The 13334-nt window shown below is 41.2% G+C and overlaps 1 protein-coding gene and 1 long non-coding RNA gene across 5 annotated transcripts in view; both read right to left on the reverse strand.

Annotated features, from left to right (window-relative positions):
• Nucleotides 1-13334, reverse strand: part of ARID5B (AT-rich interaction domain 5B) — a 182154-nt gene that overhangs the window by 68832 nt on the left and 99988 nt on the right. The window lies entirely within an intron of this gene.
• On the reverse strand, nt 4487-8471 carry LOC308476797. The gene is made up of 2 exons (XR_013986105.1): nt 6063-8471; nt 4487-4684 (listed from the first exon to the last, which is right to left on the reverse strand). It is a non-coding gene; the product is annotated as an uncharacterized lncRNA (long non-coding RNA).

Genomic DNA, 13334 nt, shown 5'->3' on the forward strand with positions numbered 1-13334 from the left:
TTAGCAAGGATTGGAAGTATGCCATAGTCTGCCCTCCAGACATTGGGCCATTGCATGTGTCCAGGGGACACATTTTATTCTGGCCAAACCCCATAAAAACCATTGCAGACTAGAAATATGAAAGTCATATTGTAAGGCCTGAACTTCAAAACAACTGCCCAAGTAAGGATGGCTCCTTTAGTCCAAGGCAGCTCCTCTGGCTCCAGCTTATCTCACTCCTCACAACCCTCGCTTTATACTTGTGCTAGCTTCTTAACCTGTTCCTGCCAGTGACTTGCATAACTTTTGCCAATATCTGACCTCACGAGGTCAGTAATATTCCCTACCGACAGAATGGTCTTTGAGAATTGGCTCCGATAGATCTGGGCAGCCAAGCATTGATCTGGCACCAACAAGCAGGGCAGCGCTCACACCTGATTGTGGTTACACAAGGAAGGTCTATTGTAAAAGGAGATTGTAGTAACAACTGAAAGGCAACATGCCATGCCTCTCAAGAAAAAAGAGCCTCTACCAGGCTCTCCAAATACGCAGTCTGATACATTTGCAGTGGTTTCTGGATCAGCACATACAGGAAGCCCTGCCAGCAGCTTAAAGAGCTCTTGCTACAGAAGCTGCAGTTGTCTTAAAAATTGCAATACCAAAGATCTTAGATTTCCATGCAGACTTTTAAGTAGGAGTGGACCTGTAAAAAACAACATGGCGGCATTGATCCAAAAGCCAGATATCAACTGTGGCAAAACAAACAAACAACAACATTTACTCAAGAAAAAAAGTGCTCATCTTCATCAGAATCATCACTGCTAGACGCCTCTACAGTGGTACCTTGGGTCACATATGCTTCAGGTTACAGACGCTTCAGGTCACAGACTCCGCTAACCCAGAAATAGTACCTTGGGTTAAGAAATTTGCTTCAGGATGAGAACAGAAATTGTGTTCCGGCAGCGCAGCGGCAGCAGGAGGCCCCATTAGCTAAAGTGGTGCTTCAGGTTAAGAACAGTTTCAGGTTAAGAACGGACCTCCAGAATGAATTAAGTTCTTAACCCAAGGTACCACTGTAGATATCTAAGATATCAACAGTTTTTCTTGAACTAGATACATTTATCTTCTAAACTGAAAAGACAAAAGAGTAGGGTAGCATTACCTCAGTGTCTAGTTATAATAATTTCCGTTGACCACAAATACAGCATGAACAGATGGACATATTTTTCAAATGGTGTCTGACTATTCTGCATTCCACACATCGGTATTATTGATCTCAGAGGATGTGAATATAAATTCTTTGACACAACCTTCTCATTTTCAGGCATTGCTGAGCAACATTTTCTCCCTGGGTAGAAACCAACTGAGTGGCCAAGCTACTTTCCAATCAATTGAGTGGAATTTCCACTCTCTCCTTTTCCCAAGTTTGAGCTAAGGATTATTTAAAAACTGCTAAACGACTTGCAACATAATGACAGTTAGGAAAATAATAATTACTCCCCAGTAATTATTGATTTCAGTGGCACTTCCAAGTGAGCATAGTTCTGACTCTAGCCTTAGTGTTATTGGTATATTAATGCTGTCATTAATTAGAAAGGAATTCAGGTTCAACCCCCATTTCTGAGATACTTATCCATTCTGATCTATTCTCTGTAACCACATTAGTCTTTTACTGTATTCCACCTTTGCCCGTGCTTCAAACGCGCAACTGCCAATGTTTTGAATGGGTTATCTTCTCTTACTGGCACCTTTGTTTCACAAGCGTGTAGCGTAACCCTGCTTTATTCTGAAGCCAACCTAAGATCAGATTATAACTGTGGCTCAGTCAAGGAGCAAAAAGACTCCAACCCACGTCCCACTGCAGCACGCCAAGTTACACATGCTCAACAACTGCAAGCACCGCATCCACATTCAGGAGGTTATGTTGGCATAGTAAGCGGCATTGTGGATTGCAAAGGTGGTGGAATGAGAAAAGCAACAAGCTAGTTGCCTCATACCACTCATCTGATAGCTTAACTGATAGGCCCCTACTACAAGAGCAGTGGATCAGCCAGAGTTAGGACCAGGGTTAGTTTGAATGCCTAATAAACCTCTGTCATTCTGAAATTTTGGCAATTAAAAAAAATCATGCTGGGTATCAATACATAAATATACCAATAAATATTTCAAGCTGCCACTAGAATCATAGAATTGCAGAGTTGGAATTGTAGAGTTGCAATGCAGGGATAGGCAGCTGTCCCATACAGGGATCAAATCTGCAACCTTGGCATTATCAGCACCACGCTCTAACCAACTGAGCTATCAAGGTTCTTGAAACATCCTATCAGACAATTGTTAAAGTATCTTAACAAATCCGCACCACTCTCACTTGCACCCTGTTCTGCTTTCAGGGTGTGCACCAAATTTTGGCTCTCTATTTGCCTTGATCATTTCAATACTCCATAAGTAAATGGGTGAACTCGAAGCATATATAAATATGCATAATCTATTCTAAAAATACACACACCTTAAAGTCTTAAGTAAACCTCTCAAAAAAACATGTTTGCTTATAAAACTACTCCGAGTCCCAATCCATAAAGCAGGTACTTAAAAATTCAAGCGAAGATTTGCCCTTCCAAATCAATAAAATGCTTTTATAAAGCAGAGAGATTGATTTGCAGCTTTAAACTTACAGTAATGTCATATTTTAGAACTTTCATAAATAATGCTTTTATCCTGATTGCAAAATAATACACTGCCATGCAAACAGAGGTGGGGGGGGGGAGAGGGAGAGATTGCACAGAAGTAAAGATTTGTTCAACAGGAATTAAAATGTTGGGTTTTGTTTTTTCCTTTTCAGGATGAACGATAGCTACAATTTCACTACAGAAGAAAGACACTTCGCATGCTAGGTAACAACCACATACGTGGTACAGTATTTAATCCCCTTTCCCCCCCTTTTTGGTGCCGTTTGAGTCTATTAGCCAGCCATACTTAGTTTATAAAACCTGAGGTAAATGCATTCCCATGTTTGTAGCACAGTGTACCTTTAACTACACTGATAACAGCAGTGGCTCTTGAACAGAGAGGTGTTCGTGTTCAAAAGGGAAACAGTCACAAACAGCAGACAATTCAGAAGAATGTACAGTGCCCTTGTGTTCAACTGCATGCGCCTCAAAGCCTTATGCAACTATTCATTTTCTGTTTCATTTGGCTGCAATCCCAGCTTGTTCTGTGCTATGCCACACTAATTTTACAATAATAAACTGTTTCACAATTGTTATGCAGTCATGCAAATAAAGAGGTTGCGGGAGACATTTTCGCTTGATGATCTTCCTAGCAAAAGACACCATCTTGAAATTACATTTAGCCTGGTGAATGAGAAGGGGGCGGGCTTAAAATAAGCAGTGTCCCGGGACATGTGAGAGTTTTTAGAAATATTTTTCTTGAAACAGCCGCTTCAAAACCAGTAATCATGCCAACTGAACCCTCGCCTACTGATCTTCTCACCAAGCCCTCCCACACTGCTCCAAAACCATTCCCCCACCCCAGGTTTTTCCTCACCTGTTAAAATCCAGATTCACTACAACTTCCAACCAGAAAGCAGGTTGCATCACACAGCAGATGGAACAGAAGGCAAAGCCAAGGGGCGCAAAACAGCCATATTAACAAACTGGTTTTCTAAATTTCAATGGTTAAATGTTCTTCAGGGGGAAATGCTCAACATATAAAATCACAAATCCAATCACTAGCGATTTCCTACACTGCAATCTTATGGCATGTCTGCTCTGAAGTAAGTCCTACTGATTTCAGTGAGCTCCTCTTCTCAGGTAAGAACTCTTAGGGCTACAACTTACATTTAGTATGTTATATAACCATAGAGAGAAGAGCCTCTCTATGCTTTGGAAACCTGAATGGAATGAAGGTGTTGCCACTACAGCCATGGAAGAGAAGGCAAATCAAGTTCCCTCAGAGCTGCGTGGGGCTACTTCTTCCTCAAACAGACCAAGAACGCTAACTAAAAGGAGATTCTGGTCTGGCTTAGTGTTACAGCCAAGCTGGGTCATTCCCTATAATCAGAGTCCAACTTCCCCTTAAAGCTTCTATGGAGTGAAGCAGCATACAAGTACCAGTATTAAAGAGAAGTTAAGTTTTGGGAGGGAAGAAACCCATACACACAACTTTTGCTCATCAGAGTATCCTGGAAACAGTAACTAACACATTTTAACCACACATTTCTACCTTCCTGTGAGGAGTCCTGGGTGGCATCTATGGAGTAATCCCATTTCCCCTGTCACAACAATCCTAAGAGGTAGGTCACGCCAAGAGAAAGTGAACGGTCCAGGTGAGTTTTGTGGCACAATAGTGATCTGAGACCAAGTCTCCCTGGTTCAGTGCTCTATATCCCAAAGCAACTCTCAGCATATGTTTATCAACCTTGCTGGGTTCATAACAACCTGCAATCTAGGAAACCCAAACATTTATCGCACTCCATTTGTGATAAAATAACAAAGTCAAGACGCATCTGCAATTTTATATATTTTTATTAGCAGGATGCAACATGATTCTCTGATGGGCCTCTTAATATATGCCAACAAAACTTCTGATGAGCAGGTAGAGCAAACAGAAAGAAAATCACAGGAAATCATGGTGCCTGCAAAGATTTCATGCAAAACTGTTACATCAAATCTTCCCTTTGTCTTTGGAATTATCTCAGGGCCATCTCCTGAAACAGGAACGGAGTATCAATAGCACTTGAGTAAAATGGATGTATTTAATCATGGACTGGTGCCAACAAAGCAATATTAGACTATGAGACAACTTGATTGCTGTCTCCCCGCTGTATCCTGTTACAACTTCTAAAGTTGGATTTCGACAGCAGTTTCTCCCAGTGAGTGCTCATCTGCAGGGCAGCAGGTTGGTGAAGGCCATGACTACAACTCCCAACAGCATGAGGCCACACAGCTATGTTGGCAGGGGATGATGGGAGTTGTAGTCCAAAACATCCAAAGGGCACCAGTTTGGTGGATGCTATAGCACTAAACCAGAATCACTTCAGTGTATTATTATTGGACAAAGTTGGTTTTTGAATCATGGAACGACAGAACTAGATGAGACCTTGAAGGTCAGAGCTGTACCACTTTGGAGTGGAGATGAGGAAGTAGAATTTATAATGCTTCCCTCACTCAGAATTTCAGGTAGGAATCTAGACTCCCTTAAGAGAACTAACCCACTTTGGAAGATTCACCCTCCCAGAGGACTGTGTTCATCTCAGCCTTACCAATTTCACACTGGAATATTAGCAAGTCCTCATGTTCATAGACACCATAGGAGCCAGGGCAGCACAACTAAATGCTTAGATTTGAACCATTTTCGCCTTTCAAATAGCTAGCCCGGAATGGGCAGCTTTGGCACTTTTCTGGTTCAAAACTGCCCCTCTTTTCAGATAAGGTAAAGGGACCCCTGACCATTAGGTCCAGTCGTGGCCGACTCTGGGGTTGCTGCGCTCATCTCGCTTTATTGGCCGAGGGAGCCAGCGTACAGCTTCTGGGTCATGTGGCCAGCATGACTAAGCCGCTTCTGGCGAACCAGAGCAGTGCATGGAAACGCCGTTTACCTTCCCGTCGGAGCGGTACCTATTTATCTACTTGCACTTTGAGGTGCTTTCGAACTGCTAGGTTGGCAGGAGCAGGGACTGAGCAACGGGAGCTCACCCCGTTGCGGGGATTCGAACCACCAACCTTCTGATCAGCAAGTCCTAGGCTCTGTGGTTTAACACACAGTGCCACCCACATCCCTATCTTTTCAGATAGTTATGTTTATTTTAATTAACATATGCAAATGAGCCATGGCATTTTCTTCCTGCCGCCTTCCCTGAGAGAGGTGGCAACTCTATAGCAGGTCATGGCAGGTGGTGCATCAGATCCCCTGACTCTAAAATACAAACACTCTATTGGCTTTCTCCTTCAGGCCTGGGCCTAGGTCACTAAAAACCTGACTCATTTAAATTTATAGGTGAGAGAAACAGTGAGTGGGTTGCCTCCAAACTGGGTTACAAGTGCAAATGAAATAATATATATATGATATAATATATGATTATTGACCTCATAAATGCACTCCCTTGATTTGTAATTATTTTGCTTTTTGTTCAGGACTTGTAGAAGCCATCCGTATGCCTTCCTTGACTCACCTGCAGTGGCAGCTGACATTTTTGTTCAGTCACCTCAGCCTCTTTGGCTCTGCAGCATGCTACTTGATGGTTGCTAGGCAACTATTGTTGAATACATGCATAAGACATTAATTGTCTGAGCACTTTTTAAAAGAGAGAGAGAGAAATTCTTCAAAGCTGAGGACACTGTCATATCTAAAATTGGACATGTTCTTTATCGCAGTCATTTCTCATAGTTTGTGCGCTGTGTGTTTGTGTCAAAGGGTGAAATGAGTCACAAATTACTCAGACATCAATCCCAAAATTGTAAGTAGCCTCATCTATAGCAATGACTCATTCAAAGAATTTTATGTCTTCTTAATCTTCTGCTTTTCATTATTCTGCTTGTCATTTCGTATACTTCTGCCTGACATACATTTGCCCTATTTTTATTTTCTATATCAGCAAAGGATATAGAATAGAAGGTATATCTGTAACTTATTATTTCAGCTCATTTAGAGCATCTATCACCACAACCCATAATGGAACCAGCGAGAATTCTCATTTGTTTCACTTCAAAGGGACACCATAGCCTCACAGCTGATGCCAAATATTCTCTACTGATTTACTAGTAAGCACAGATTATATTGTACAGTGCCTCCCCCCAGCATTCCAGCATCATGAACAAGCTGCAGAGGCAGTAAACACAGACTTCCATAAATTGACTCAAACTTTACCAAATAAACAACTGCAGGATCTTAAGCTAGGTAATAATTTTAATGACTAAATTCCCACTGTCACGACTAAAGCTAACACGAGACGTAAGACACACACAGCTAACGAAAGTACAGCCTGTATCTCATGCAGTCCCTCCGCTAAATGTTTTTGATAGGTCTGTCAGATGATTGCAGGATCAGTAGGATTCAGCCTAATGAGGATAAGTACGTTGCTGATACAGGAATTTGTTATTCCAAGCAATTGGCTGGAAGAAAACCAAGGAAGCTTTTTTCTGGAACCACCAGCGAATTTTGACTAAGGCAAAATTTGAGGGACGTTTGGAGGCTACTGCTTATGCAGACATCCTCAGGAATTTTAAGGAAAGTATGAAGAATTTTAAGAAGATTAGTGAAATCTCTCAGAAAGGGAGGAGGTTTACATCTCTGACCCTCTTATGCTACTTCAGTGATCTGGGAGCTGCCTCTTGATGGCAAAACCCCACAACATTGTAAGCGTGATGGATTCATTTATATCAAGGCATTTTAAACTATGAAAGAGGGATGGGGGAGATAAATTTAAACCACTGAGTCAAATCAGCTTCCTCATTTTGTAAGTCATGTGCTTCTTTAACAAATGGACATACCAACTGGATTCTAGCAAACATTTCATGCATGGCGGCTGCATGGATGTTCTCACTATCTGGAGAATTGTTCATCTGTAACCAATATGGTAAACCAAGTATTACCACACTCAGCTCCCTCTAGATTTTCAGTCACCAAAGGTACAAATTACCTGGGCTCTATGTCATGGCCAGTAAAAGGCCATGGGTAGCCATAAAATCTGGACCAGGCGATTGCATTTTCAGCTGAGGCCCTCTGAATTAGTCGTTTGAGCAGAAGTCCATAAGGTTTTGCTCAATTGGGCAGGCAAGGGCAGAAGTCCACATTTTTATCAAATCTGACCAATCCAGAAGCTTCATGCTGCCTGCCAATCACAGGGGTCTCAGCCCCTGAGATCTTTGGTTCAGATCCAGGAGACTACATGACCTCAGGCGCAGATGATAGGTTCTGCTCAAGATTAGAACCACCAAGTGATAAATCTTAAAGCATCTACTATGAGGCAAACATTCAGCTTAAACCACCCAAAAGTATCCTCCTTGACAAGATTCTATACTCACTCATTTCAGCTTCTCTTACACTTCCTAAGAATTAAAAATTGACCTTTTAAAAGGTTCTCCTCCTCCTCCCTTACTCACTGGTTGCTAACACACACTTTTTAATTAATGCAGTCATTAAGATTATTATACAAAAATTCCAGGTAAATCAAGAGAGAGGTGGGGGAGTAATCTGAAAGAGCTATTTAAAACTCACATTGCATCTCTGCTTGATTTTTTGAGCTTGTATTAGTCAACATACTTCAGCCAACTTATTTTAAAATGGTATAATCAAGTAACATTTTCCAGCTTTGACTCAACCCAAAGAACAAAATAAGAGTGCTTCTCACTGTCTATAATGAGGATAATGTACAAGGTATTTTGGTGAAGTTAAAAGCCAAGTAATACCTCCAAAAATAAATTAGAACATGCACACGCATTTAACTATATATGTGACAAATCTCTAATCTCAGCAGGCGCAGCTAATAGAGAATTCAAATGCTATCAGGACAGTGATTCTACCAACCATCAGTTCAGTCAGAATTCTACACAAACAGCATGAGGGTCTAATATACAGCCCTCAGTGTTAGCATACACGTGCATTTGTATCACTTTATTTCTCTGCACTGGCAGCTAAATATGCGCTTTGACTCAACTGAAAAACATTGCATTTGAGGGGTTATTATGTGCAAATTTGGTCCATGGTGTTAATAAGAGTTGTCCCATTTACACATGCAAGTCATCACTTAATGTTATTTTATGGTTGCCATATTTCAAAGAGTTGATTTATTCCATGATTTATAAACTGCTCTAATTCAGACCTGTGTACAGAAATAGAATTGCATGTACAGTCGTACCTTGGTTGACGAATGTCTTGCGACTCAAACATTTTGGCTCCCGAACACCGCAAACACGGAAGTGAGTGTTCTGGTTTGTGAACGTTCCTTGGAACCCAAACATCTGACGTGGCTTCCACGGCTTCCGTTTGAGTGCAGGAAGCTCCTACAGCCAATCAGAAGCCGTGCCTTGGTTTTCGAACGTTTTTGGAAATTGAACGGACTTCCGGAACAGATTCTGTTCGTCAACCAAGGTACGACTATATGAACAACCTCCATCTCATACAGTTGAAAAATAATGAAAAAAGGCTATTTGCCCACTGCAAAGCATCAGGCACTCATAAAAGCCAGTACCAACCTTTATAGACCACTGGCTATTGAGAGAGAGAGAGAGAGAGAGAGAGAGAGAGAGAGAGAGAGCACTTTTCTTCTTCTGTGAAAGCCATTCACTTTGTTGAGTTCATAATATAACTGCTCATTAGTTATAGATACAGTTGTGACAGAGCAAAGGGATTTATTTACTTTTTCAAAATTAAGTCTGTTCCATCACTGTTTCCAAAGAACTCTATGCTCAGGGGAGGAAAACAGAATTATCATTCAGTCAAATGCTTATATTCTCTGTGACCTTATCAGATTCAATTTATTCATTATGACATTCTGTGTGGTATAAAGATGTTGGCTGACCTTCTTAAGCCATGAACTTCCTCTGTTATTTAAAGGTGGTTTACACCAACACACATTGGTGGTCTAGTGGGTACAGCTCAGTTGGTAGAGCAGGAGACTCTTAATCTCAGGGCTGTGGGTTCAAGCCCCATGTTGGGCGAAAGATTCTTGCATTGCAGAGGTTTGGACTAGACGACCCTCTTGGTCCCATCCAACTCTCACTGGTCCATTAAATGTGGATTGAAATCAAAACTGGTTCATACACAACCCCTGTATGCAGGATCTCCTAGGTACGTATGATGGCAGGCGGGAGTGAGCCTGGGTTTCAAATGCCCTCCCTGCCACCACTTCACAACGAATCTACAAACTCATGGAAGATAAGGCTACCACTGGTTACTAGACAGCTAAATGTCATGTTTGCTGGAGATCACCAAAGAGAATGGACTATTGCTTGTAGGTTTCCCATGGGCACCTCGTTTGCCACTATGAGAACAATATGCTGAACTAGATAGGCCTTTGGCCTGATCCACAGAGCTCTTCCTATGTTGTTATGGATGCTCTTAACTCAATGGCCTACAACAACCTCTTATGATTCTATAACTGAATATGAACAGATCACATTCAGTTACAGAGTAGGCCTTGCTAACAATATCTATCTTACATGCAAAAGCTCCAGGTTCCATGTATGGTGACGAAGGCAAGTGCACCCAACACACCTGTTCCCATGTCCATGTTTGCTGTGGGTCATTGAATTGTGTGGTTGGTTGTTTTCTTTATAATTTTGCATTATACTACCCTGCCCTTCTTCTGAGCTAGGAGGGCATATTTCACTTCTTTCAAAAAAAGCATACATTACACATACCCACCTACTCAGCAATCGCTAGACAATGCCTTCCTTTCTTTTGTGAGGGCTAGAGAGGAAGAGTTGTTTCTCTTGTACAATGCAGGATAATTTACAATCACACAGAAATATGCCTCCCCCTCCTCAATCGTTTTTGCTACAACCCAGCAAATATTTGTGTGCGTGTATTCGTGCAAGGCTTGTGTGCATACTGAAATTGGTATTTTTAAAAAAACCAGAACCTGAATCAAACTGTGTTGGGGCAACATTGGAGCAGATGTACTCTAATGGGAAACTGAGCCAGGAACCATCTAGATGCAGAACATGTCCCCACAATTAAGCTACGAGTCTCTAAAATGCCCACAGAGCTGAAAGTGTTTAACTTGGTCCAAAGAAACCCAGATATCAGCCAGAGGAGATCATCTTTCAGTCCTCCGGTACTACACACAATAAATGTTTACCACATCCTAAATATGTTTATTCAGAAGTAAGTCCCAATAAACTCAGTGGGAATCATTTTCTAGTTCATGGGTTTTAAGATTGCAGGTTTAAAAAGGGCGGGCAGAAAGAATTAAACCATTTGGACAATATTATCTCAACATAAAACATGGAGGATTAAAATTACTGTTTGTTATCAGTGTTCTTCCCTCATTTGTCATTGTGTTGTATCATCTCCCAATTACCCCAATTTCTGCTGAGTATGTCTGTTCCTTAAAGGCCCAGCCGTAAAACGTATGGACTAATTGTTGAGCAGAACTGAGGAGCTATTAAAACGGCAGCACTCCAGCACTTCCAATGGAAGTCAATTATTTCTGCATGACTGGGTTTGTAGTATGGCTCTAACTCATGCATTGCGGCTCGGAGATAAATTAACCCTTTCATTTTGACGCAAACATGATTCAGGGACTGCAACAGGAAGAAAATGTTACTTCAGAGTTTTTAATGAAGAGGTTACAGAGAGAACTCCAAAGGTCATGTCAAGGTTTCTTTAATTCAAGAGGCTACGTGGATTTCTGAGTAAAGATTTTAATAAACTTGTCTATGATTTCCTGAATCACTATTCCCCCCCCTCCATTTCATATTCCATCCTCTTAGGCTCGCTTGAGGACATTTACAGAGCGTTACAAGCTGTAACACACCAGCCTGTTCCTTCCTCCTAAACAGCCATTAAAGAGAAAGTCTGAAATGTACACATTTCAAAGATTACTTTGCAAGCACGAAGCCCTTTCCCCAGATGTTTTACATTTTGAATTTCCCAATAAATGAATAACATACTAAGAAAGCAAACAAGAGCTGACATTATTTAGTCTAAAAGTTTTAAAATGGCGTAACATCTGTAGCATAAAACTATTTTGAATAACTATATTTAACTATCCACAGTGTTCAATGTGGTTCGAAACTAGTTTGCTTTCCAACCCACCTCCAGTACTTAGAAGGCTTGAGGCAGGCAAGAGTTTGGAGGGATGCTGAGAGAGTTTTAAGAGGGGACTTTGTTTCCCATGGTGTTCAACACACATTTCTTTTGTCTCGTTTGCTGACTCTGGTCAAAGAGGTTTTTTGAAAGAACAGATAATCCTGCCAAACCTCTTTTACCAGAGTCAAAAGTGGGGGAGAAAGTGAACCTTTTAAGCATTTATCCTTCTTTCAGACTTGCCTTCGACTCTGTGAAAAATCTATTGGCTGTCTCCGGCCAAATGAAGCAGTAATCAAAGTTTCCTCCCCATTTTAATTGCTCAGGCCCTCCAACAGCAAAACCAATACTGTATAGGGCTAGGCCATTGAAATTAAAAGTTCCTACCATCTTCTTCTGGTTTTCACACATATGCACAAACTTTCACATGATTAACCCATATTCCCAGCTAAGTGCCCAAACAGTTGAATAATATGCATCAAAGTACATAACTGGACACTGGGTTGTTGGGTTTATTTTTTTAAAATGACAGCACTCACTGGTACAGAATACTGACACCTCTTTTTCTGCTGTCCCTGGTACCCATTTGTGCTGGCACCCATGGCACTTTGGGCAATATATGAGTACCGGTGCACCTCATCCCCTGCAAAACAACAAGCTCAGACTAGGCAATACAAACATGGGATATGCATGAACAATCTCCTGATCTTTTTTTTTTTTAATATACTGAAAATCAGCACTGGAGGCTGCACTTCGGAGCAGAAGAGAAGTGGAAAAAAGGGGTTTTGCATAATACTTTCCCTTCCTGCTATTTGTCTGTTCAGAACTGCTCCCTCCCCAGTTGCTTTCACATTCATTGGGGCAGGGCGGGGAGAGAAAAGAGTCTCCCCCAAGACCAGAAAAGCAATTCAGAAAGCTTGATTTTGAACCCCTGTTCCTCTGCCCATGGACAACATCTTTGCACTAAAAAATGAAAAAGGAAAAAAAAACACATTGGGAGTGTGTCCATAGGTCTGCAATATAACATCCAGTATGGCTCTCAGTCACACAAGCAAGACTTGAAACTGTGCCAAAACAGGGCTTTTGAAAATTGTACCTTGACCCCTTTCACAACTAAATACAATCTTTATTAAAATCACTCTATAAAACTTCAGATCCTGTCTCCCGCCTCACCCTCTTTTATCTGCTTTATAAATAGCTAATATTCACTCATTAACCCAGAAAGAAAGAAAAAAAACTTTTGCTACATTCTGTGAGGTTTTCTTTTCACTTGCAGTGGCTTGTGAAATGCCTTTAATTAAAAAAAAACCTGGAAGAATTCTAAATCAGGTTTGCAGATTCATTTCCAAGGCACTCCAGCATGCTGCCTCTTTTTTTTAAAAAAAAACCCTATCCATGTAAATTTATGCAAGTTCCATAATAATCACATTTTTCCTAGTTGCATTTGATCTAAATAATACATGAAACATGCGCACACACGGATTTTTAAAATCAGGCTTGCGTTACTGGAATCTTCCTCCTTTCAGCATTCTTGTTGGGACAGAGATCAATTTTTCCTCCCCCCAGTAGAGTAGCCTTTCACATCAACTAGTCACTACTAAACCCGC

This window comes from Podarcis pityusensis, assembly GCF_964106645.2.
Source record: "Podarcis pityusensis genome assembly, chromosome: 5".
In the NCBI taxonomy this organism is placed as follows: Eukaryota; Metazoa; Chordata; class Lepidosauria; order Squamata; family Lacertidae; genus Podarcis; species Podarcis pityusensis.